The sequence below is a fragment of the Notamacropus eugenii genome, chromosome 6 (genome assembly GCF_028372415.1).
Source record: "Notamacropus eugenii isolate mMacEug1 chromosome 6, mMacEug1.pri_v2, whole genome shotgun sequence".
NCBI classification, from domain to species: Eukaryota; Metazoa; Chordata; class Mammalia; order Diprotodontia; family Macropodidae; genus Notamacropus; species Notamacropus eugenii.
Window position 1 is genome coordinate 247,683,606 of NC_092877.1, and position 10,312 is coordinate 247,693,917.

At 37.2% G+C, this 10,312-nt stretch overlaps 1 pseudogene; it reads left to right on the top strand.

The window, feature by feature from the left end:
* The first annotated feature begins 277 nt into the window (after nucleotides 1–277).
* On the top strand, nucleotides 278–1,092 carry LOC140512306 (SPRY domain-containing protein 7 pseudogene; annotated as a pseudogene).
* The last annotated feature ends 9,220 nt before the right edge of the window (nucleotides 1,093–10,312 follow it).

Genomic DNA, 10,312 nt, shown 5'->3' on the forward strand with positions numbered 1-10,312 from the left:
GCAATTCAGTCCTCAAAAATTTAAAATGAGCATAAGATAAAGTGTATTGGAGACCTGGATAGTAGGTGAGATTTTGCAACATATAACAAAAAGTGGAGTTTGGAAGGTTGGAATCATAGACATGTATGAATGCAAAAGACCATGATCTGGCCACATGTTGACAGCAAGGGATAACGTGTAGACAAACAGACTCAACTGGTTTCCTTCTGATGTCAAGTGAATTTTCTGGAAGATCTGAGAATATAGAGTGGATATTCTGTGATGAATTTATGAGATGATGTGGACAAGGGTAACAGTGAGGCAGGCAGAGGTAATTTTTGATATACATTGTTATTGGGTTATTAATGAGAACACAAATCCATCTGAAAAATTGATCAAAAATTCAGAGAAATTGAAGGGGGGGGCAGTGTGGCTGGTGCCTGAGCCTGACGGGGAGCTTGAGCCTGAGATTGAACCTGCGTCTGTCCCTGAACCACGGCCCGGGTGGCAGCCCAGGTCTCGGACACCTACCATGGCCGCCTTGGTCCCTCTGCTGCCTATGCTGCTGTGGCGACTCCGAGACCGGCCACATCCCCCTGAAGGAGATGCCAGCCGTGCAGCTGGACATACAGCACATGGGAACAGATGTTGTCGTTGTCAAAAATGGAAGAAGGATATTTAGGACAATGTTTAGCCAATGCATCTTTGCATCAGAACAAAAGCTACTTCGAATTCAAAATCCAGTCCACAGGGATCTGGGGTATTGGAGTTTCAACTCAGAAAGGTAATTTGAATCAGATTCCACTTGGCCAAGACGTTTCTAGCCTTCCAATGAGGAATGACGGAGCCCTCTACCACAACAATGAGGAGAAGAATAGGTTGCCTGCCAGCAGTCTTCCACAGGAGGGAGATATAGTGGGTATTACATATGAGCATGTAGAATTGAATGTTTATTTGAATGGAAAGAATATGCACTGTCCAGTATCAGGTGTACGAGGGATATATCTTGTATATGTTGATGACAGTGCAATTTTGGATTGTCAGTTCAGTGACATTTATAATATTCCTGCAACTGATTTTGAAAAAATATTATTTGAACAACAAATCTTCTGAATATACTTGCATTGAAAACTTTTACCCCTACGGTATCCCCCCCAAAACATTTACTATCATCTTAATAAATCCTCACTTGATCCATAGCAAACATGTTCTCTGTTTCTAATAAATGTTTGTGAAGTTATCAAAGGAACCAATAGGTTAAACATAACAGCAGAATTGTGATTTTAAAATACCAGGTTGTGTTTTGTGATGTGAAAATCTGCATTTTGGATATTTTGATTCTTATATGTATAAATGCAAATTCACAGACAATATTAAATGAAAATTTGGATGCTCATGACATTTACAAAGGAAATTATTTATTACCTGAAATACTTGGCTTATGTCATAAGGATAAGGTTAGTTGTGATTTTATTCATTGTGAAGTCTGTACCTTGTTAAAAAGATAAGCCCTATCTTGTCTGCAGTCATCTTATCTTCTTTTATGGTATCTTTTTTGTGTACAGAATGAAGAGTGACAAATACGTCAAAGTAATTCCTAGTTTTTTTCAGCATGTCTATTCAGTGTAAAAGTTATTGTTTTTCATAAATGTTTAATTAAGTTTAATTTGTGTGTTTCACTGCTTTGTCTTTGCTTTATGTAAGAGATAATAGAATTACATATTTTTAAGGATTTTCAAACTTTGTTATTTTGAAAGTGAAAAAGCAGAACTGAACACAAGAAATATTTATGAAGACCATCATGCTATATTATTCTATTCTCAGAGTAATTATGGCTTGATCAGTGATGTACTGCACACTGGCAAAACACAATGGAAAATTATGATGAAGCTTTACAGTTGAACTGTAAATCATAGTAACCTCTTCTGGAATATTTTATTTAAATGTCTTGTTTTTCTGCAAATGAACAATAAAATGAATAATGGTTAAAGTGAAATTAAAAAAAAAAGAATTCGGAGAAATTTTGGAAGACAGTCATAAGGACTGTCATTCGTCTTTACAGAAGACTCGCAGGCAAACATGCCTTCCTTGCTTGCCAGATAGCCATTGTATATGGAACTGTATGTTGTCCAACATGGCTAGAAACTTGATTTGTTTGGCCTAAGTATGCTTTCTTGCAAAGAGAATGCAGGGAGTGAGAGTGTGTGTCTTTCAGAAGAAAGGTATAAAAATCATCCATAAAATATTTGTTTTATGTTAATTATATATAATTATTAATTATATTAATAAAGAGATCTCTAAGTTCATTTCCAATTCAAATATGCCTTTTGCAAAATGTATACACTAAACTGACACAATTATTTCAAGAAATTAATTTAAAGTTTGAAGGAACCTTCAATTTCACAACTACAGCTCCCTTATTTTATAGATAGGGATAATGAGAACTGGATAGGTCAAATGTCTTACCTAGGGTCATAAATATGGTAAAGACTTGAGTCACTATTCAAACCCAGTTACTCAATTGTAGTTTTAGTGCATTCTCTAAAACACAAAACAGTACATGGATCATATGCAACCTATATGTGCAGAGTTAGTTTCTTAATCCCTAAGGGATGATAAAAGGGCAATAAATTGCATGTTAATTATAAACAGTGTGAAAAAGTGATCACTTTGTGAAACTATGGCTAATGTATGAAAATAAACTATTTCTTATTTTATGTGATTCTGAGTTCAACTGCAAAAACCTTAAGTTTTGCAAGTCAGAACAAGAAATACTCAAAAGTCTCTTCCATAAGCCTGAACACTTTCATGCACTTTGAATTTCATTTTTACACACCAGTTCTCATTACTTTTCATACTTGATTGACCAGTTGAATATGTAGAGCTCCCACAGAAGGTTTTATCATGGGTAGAAGTTCTAGTGTGAATTTCAATGAAAAATTACTTATTTCTTGACAACCCAAAGAATAAGTGGAAGGACAAAGGGGGAAATAAAATGTTTACTTGTTCATGTTTCTCATTTTCATCGGTTGCTTGAATGAAATGTAACTTTTCCACAATGTATTTTTTCAATGCTTGCAAATAGTAAGGTTTAACACACACAAAATAATTGCAAATAAAACTCACAAATTCAAAAAATAAATATATTAGTTTTGAACCCAAGTAAGTGAAAACACATACATTGTGGGAAATTCCAAAAAAAATTAAAGAAAGAAGTTCATTATTTTATTAAATTAAAGCCTAATGGATAATTTCTTGTACCCACGAACAGTACTTATTTGTCTCTGATTCCGGATGTATCCTTAATATGCTTATTTATAAGAGCACTTTTACATTTGACAAGTTGTAAGGCAACCACCTTTTGTCTCAACATTATTTATGAAGATCTTGGTTCCAGTCCAGTTCTGAGACTTACTAGCAAAAAGAATCATTTTGTCAGAGAGTTTACATTTTAATGAGGAAAAAAGAAATATGTAAATAACTAGTTGGATATGTGGCATATGGAAAACACATAAAAAAGTCATCATCTGGGAGAAAAAGCACTAGAATGTGGAAAGTGGAATTTGATCTGAGTCTAAAAAGCAAGGGAAACTAAGAGGTAGAGAATATAGGGCAGAGCACTGTATGCATGGGAAATAGCTGATACAAAGTGAAGAAGTACAGTATCATACATGGGGAAAATGGAAGTAAATCAAGATAGCCAGATCTAATAGAAGAAAGAAACTGGAAAACTAAGAATGAGCTAAATTATGACGGATCATTAAAGAACTCTTGAGGAGTGTAGTCACTCAGATTTAAATTCACATAACTTGATTATCATTGGTTCACACTTGTCTGTTATGTGCAGAAGGACAATTACTTGGGGATACAATAACTGAAATAACTGATGCACTACCTTCAATTGGTAGCTACCTTAACCTAAAAAGAAAAAAAAAAGAAAAAAAGAAATGGAATTAATTTGGTGATACTTTTCATGAACTTTTCTGCTCAGAATCATCATTTTTACTTTCTAAGTAATAAAAAAGTATCTCTAGTAATTTACTCCAGGATTAAATTCATTAAGCAAGACACTATCTTGTCTCCTACCTTGAGTTTCAACTACTTTAAAACATCTTTGTTTTGCTGTCAATCTTCTATAGATAATATTTTCATTTCCAGAGGGCTTTACTCAAATATTCACAATGGATCCATAATTTCAATAACTCACTTCATGTCAATGATTCAGAGCACAATTCATGCATGCATTCTTGTACATCTTCCCAAAAGTTCAACAAGTGACATCTCTTATCCCCCACAAAAGAAATTATAGAGACCTTCCTAAATTTTGGAAGCTGGAAGAATGTCTGTGTAGAAATTTTTCCATTACTTGTTCTTATCATATATCAGCTCATTTTTCTCTTCCTGCCTTTCATTTATCTGATAGCTTTTCTTATTATTACTATTGTCCATTTTCTGAGTTCATGAGTGTTTATATGCTGCAGCCTGTTCACACTCACCATTACTCTTTTGGTGATTCCCACTTTGAGTTCTTTATATGCATATACTCCATGTTTTAGTGCCATAAAAAACACTGGAAAAAATTAGTAATGGAAAGATGCTATTGTGTCTTTGTTTTTTATGAAATTTCTAGGAACGATTTCAGCCTACTCTCTCTCACCTTTAAAGTCTAGGTCCAAGTGGTCATCCATTTGTATTATTTTTTTCCCCCAAATATACATATTCTAGGCACAGTTCTAGGAGGTCAAGTGAGCTTGATACTATAAATATCTTGCACAAGTCTCTATCATGTTTTGAGTCTTGAGGCAAAGCAGCACAGCAATATCTACAAAGATGAGAAATGAGATGACCTTATCATCTGTAGATGTGCTTTCAGATCACATTCTATACTATGCCAACCTCCACCTCAGTAAATACATAGTTTGGATGAGCTTTTATTCTTTGCCAATGACCCTCTAAATAGGCGCATTACAAAACTTACCTGATATTTCTTTTTGGAGGGACGTTGGAAAGAGTAATTGTTATTGTTATATGGTCTAAGAAATCTTCTATAATTTTGATGTATCAGTCAAAACACACTGTGGTGTAACAGTCTGTAGAGATTCATTTTGCTCTTATGAACCAAAGTTTTTCTGGTAATCAGCTGAAAATCAAAACAATAAGATTTTGTATTCGAGGTCTTTTCTCTCCACAAGGTTTCACACCCATGTCATTAAGTTATTATTAGATGGTTCAAAATGGATGTTCCAGGGCCATCTTCCATTTACTATGCCTTAAAATGGGCTCATTATTTTTCTCTCTGAACCCTTTTCCCTCAACATTCTTAATAATATATTTTTTAATTGACAAGTATCCAACACCTTCATTCTGTTGAGTATTTCCAATTTATCCTGTATATAGCTTGTCTGAACATGTTGTGTTGGATTGTGAATTGTTTGAAAGAAAAGAATCTCGTTTCCCTTTGTTTTTGTACCACTTAGTCTGAAACAGTCAAATGCCTGAAACACAATAAGCCCTCAATGCTTATTGACTGAATGACATTTACTTTTTCACTCATTCAAATCTCTACCTACCCACATGAGAAAGAAAAAAGAAAAAGAAAACCAAACATTTGCAACAGATATGCATAATCAATCAAAATAAATTCCCACAACTTCTGTGTCCAAAAATGTATCATATAAAACATAATGACCCCATTATTTCTACATTGTGGTGAGTAAAATTTTTCATCATCAGTGACCTGGAATCTCATGATTCCAGAACATTCTACCTGTTGCTGCCAAAATAATTCTTCTTAAGTATAGATCAGATCATATAAAGGTCCACCTATGAAGTAAATCTAGTCACTTCCTATTGTCGCCACAATAAAATTCAAATTCCTGCATTTAAATTTTAAATTCTAACATAATGTGGCTGTAATCTATATTTGTAGCCTCATTGGATAATACTTCCCATTCTGTACTCTGCAATCCAGTTAAATTTGCTTTCTTTCTCTACTATTCTTGTGAAACTCCATTTCCAATATATCATTATGCCTTTGCAATGACCATTCACCTGGATAAAAAATGTGTTTGCATTTTACCTCTTCTCACAACATCACTTTTATTTTTCCCTTTAATATTCATACAAGGCATCATCTTTTGTATGAAGTATTCCTTTATCCTTATAAATTCTGCTTTTGTCTCTCCTAATCTTCCTCATATTTAACTTCTACTTTATGTGTCTGTATATACATATATACACATACAAATATATGTGGATGCTTGTACAAAAGTAAATATGCAAAATTTTGTAAGATTATATTTATTAACTTTGTTTTTCTACTTTTGATATGTTATATGTATTTGTTATTTCCTAGGTTATAATGTATAGACCATAAAATCATCGATTTTAGAGGAGATGTTTTTTGATTCTTTGTGACTATACCTTAGTGACTAATGCAGAGTCTAGAGCAGAGGAAATGCCCAATAAATAACTGATTTTTTTTTATTTTTATTTTATTTTATTTTATTTTTTATTTAACTTTTAACATTTATTTTCACAACATTTTGGGTTACAAATTTTCTCCCCTTTTATCCCCTCCCCACCCCCAAATCCAAGCATTATAATTGCCCCTGTGACCAATCTGCTCTCTCTTCTATCCTCCCTCTCTGCCCCTGTCTCCGTCTTCTCTTTTGTCCTGTAGGGCCAGATAGCTTTCTTGACCCCTTAACCTGTATTTCTTATTTCCCAGTGGTAAGAACATTAAATTTGATCCTAACACTTTGAGTTCCAACTTCTTTAGCTCCCTCCCTCCCCATCCTTCCCTGTGGAAGGCTAGCAATTCAATATAGGCCAAATCTGTGTAGTTTTGCAAAAGATTTCCATACTAGTTGTGTTGTATAGGACTGACTATATTTCCCTCCATCCTATCCTGACCCCCATTACTTCTATTCTCTTATGATCCTTTCCCTCCCCATGAGGGTCGACCTCGGATTGCATTCTCCTCCCCATGCCCTCCCCTCCATCTTCCCCCCCACCCTGCTTGTGCTCCTGTCCCCCACTCTCCTGTATTATGAGATAGGTTTTCCTATCAAAATGAGTGTGCATTTTATTCTTTCCTTTAGTGGAATGTGATGAGAGCAGACCTCATGTTTTTCTCTTGCCTCCCCTCTTTATCCCTCCACTAATAAGTCTTTTGCTTGCCTCTTTTATGAGAGATAATTTGCCCCATTCAACTTCTCCCTTTCTCCTCCCATTATTTCTCTCTCACTGTTTGATTTCATTTTTTTAAAGATATGATTCCATCCTCTTCAATTCACTCTGTGCACTCTGTCTCTATGTATGTGTGCGTGTGTACATGTGTGTGTGTATGTACTCCCACCCAGTACCCAGATATTGAGAAGTTTCAAGAGTTACAAATATTGTCTTTCCATGTAGGAATGTAAACAGTTCAACTTTAGTAAGTCCCTTATGACTTCTCTTTGCTGTTCACCTTTTCATGGTTCTCTTCATTCTTGTGTTAGAAAGTCAAATTTTCTTTTCAGCTCTGGTCTTTTCATCAAGGAAATTTGAAATTCCTCTATTTCATTGAAAGACCATTTTTTCTCCTGAAGTATTATACTCAGTTTTTATGAGTAGGTGATTCTTGGTCTTAGTCCTAGTTCCTTTGACTTCTGGAATATCCTACTCCATGCCCTTCGATCCCTTAATGTAGAGGGTGCTAGATCTTGTGTTATCCTGATTGTATTTCCACAATACTTTAATTGTTTCTTTCTCGCTGCTTGCAATATTTTCTCTTTCACCTGGGAGTTCTGGAATTTGGCCACAATGTTCCTAGGAGTTTCTCTTTTTGGATCTCTTTCATGCGGTGTTCTGTGGATTCCTTGAATATTTATTTTGCCCTCTGGTTCTAGAATCTCAGGGCAGTTTTCCTTGATAATTTCATGGAAGATGATGTCTAAGCTCTTCTCTTGATCATGGTTTTCAGGTAGTCCCAGAATTTTTACATTGTCTCTCCTGATTCTATTTTCCAGGTCAGTTGCTTTTCCAATAAGATATTTCACATTATCTTCCATTTTTCGAATCTTCACGCTATGTTCTGTGATATCTGTCTTTCTCATAAAGTCCTTAGCGTCCATTTGTACCATTCCAGTTTTGAAAGATCTATTTTCTTCAGTGAGCTTTTGAATCTCCTTTTCCATTTGGCTAATTCTGCTTTTGAAAGCATTCTTCTCCTCATTGGCCTTTTGAACCTCTTTTGCCAATTGAGTTAGGCTAGTTTTCAACGTGTTAATTTCTTCAACATTTTTTGGTTCTCCTTTAGCAGGGAGCTGATCGGCCTTTCATGCTTCTCTTTCATCCCTCTCATTTCTCTTCCCAGTTTTTCCTCCACCTCTCCAACTTGACTTTCAAAATTGTTTTTGAGTTCTTCCATGGCCTGAGCCCATTGGGTGGGCTGGGACACAGAAGCCTTGATTTCTGTGTCTTTGCCTGATCGTAAGCATTGTTCTTCCTTGTCAGAAAGGAAGGGAGGAGGTGTATTTTTTCCGAGAAAGTACCCTTCAATAGTTTTATTTCTTTTCCCTTTTCTGGGCATTCTCCCCAACCAGTGGCTTGGTCTCTGAATATTCTCCTCACACCCACCTCACCTCCTGGTCCTCCCAGCCAGCGTTTGGGGACTGAAATTCAAATGCTGCTTCCCACCTTAGGGCTTTTGGTGGGGGCAGGGCTGCTATTCAGTGTGAGAATTAAGTTCAGACGGTCAGGTCGGGGCAGGGCCGCCTCTCAGGCCCAGTTCCCTCAGGGGGTTTATGCACAGACCTTCCACAATGGATCCAGGCTCCCACCCACTTGGGGAGCCCCTGTCTGCAGCCGCCTCTCAGCTTCTATCTCCCCAGGGGGCCCGAGCCATGGGGGCACCCCACTCCCCTGTCGACCCGCCAAAGAGACTCTCTCACCGACCCTCATCACCTGTGGGGGGGGGGGGGGGGGTTGTGCCGCCGCTGGAGATGCTGTCCCTAAAGCCTGCTCGGATCTGTACCTTTCGGAGCCACGGCCGCCGCAGGTCCGGGCTGGGCTCCGCATCTGCAGAGCGACGGACCTTTTGCGAGAGGTTTGCATGTCCCTCTGTGGGTGGAGGGACCCTCGTGGCCGCAGGATATCTTGTTCCCGTAGCCCGTTCGGATCTTTTCCTCACGGTGTCGTGGCCGCTGCAGGGCTGCTCTCAGCTCCCAGTCCCAGCGCCCAGTCCACGCAGCGAAGGATCCCCCGCGAGAGGTTTGCAGGTGTCTCCGGAACAGAAATCTCCCTCACTCCAATATTCCATGGCCTCTGGGTGCAGAATTCACCATGGGTTGGTCCCCTCCAGCCGTTCTGTGGGTTGTGGGTTCGGAGCTATGTGTATGTGCGTCTTTCTACTCCGCCATCTTGGCTCTGCCCCCTAAATAATTGATTGTAGATTGATATTTATAGTGTTATTTGAAGTTTGCCATGTGAAGCACATCTCAATTCCTTTTTCTCTTCCTCCTCCTCCTCCACCTCCTCCTCCTCCTCCTCCTCCTCCTCCTCCTCCTCCTCCTCCTCCTCCTCCTCCTCCTCCTCCTCCTCCTCCTCCTCCTCCTCCTCCTCCTCCTCTTCTTCTTCTTCTTCTTCTTCTTCTTCTTCTTCTTCTTCTACTTCTTCTTCTTCTTCTACTTCTTCTTCTTCTTCTTCTTCTTCTACTTCTTCTACTTCTTCTTCTTCTTCTTCTTCTTCTTCTTCTTCTTCTTCTTCTTCTTCTTCTTCTTCATCATCTTGTTCCTCCTTTTCTTCTTTAGAACATATCCATGATCCAAAAGTATGAGTTTTCTCTATTAGTCCACAAGTCTTTCTCTTCTCTCATTCCTTCTTTACACTTTCCCCAATACTTCTTCTTGTCCTTTATGTTCATTCATGCAACTGGCATTTAAATTCCTGCTGCATACCTGTGTTATATACTGGGAATATGATAAAAGGCAAAATGCAATCTCTCCTCTTAACGAACTCATAGAATAACAGGTTATTTTTACACTCTGTTGTTTAGTGAACTCAACATAAAGCTGAGAACTTTGTATTAAGATCAATAAATATTGAAGTTTATATCATTTAATTTAATGGAACCTCTAAATTTCTTCATAAACTTCCACTTCAAGAACTGATGATGATGATGATGATGATGATGATGATGATGATGCATAAGCTATAATTATTTTTATTATGATGATTCTTCAAGTACTTATAACTGAAATATGTAAGGATCATACATTCAGTGAAAATTTTCTTGCTTTCTTTGACCATTTAATAAACCCATTCTTTAAAAATAACTTTAAAAAATTTC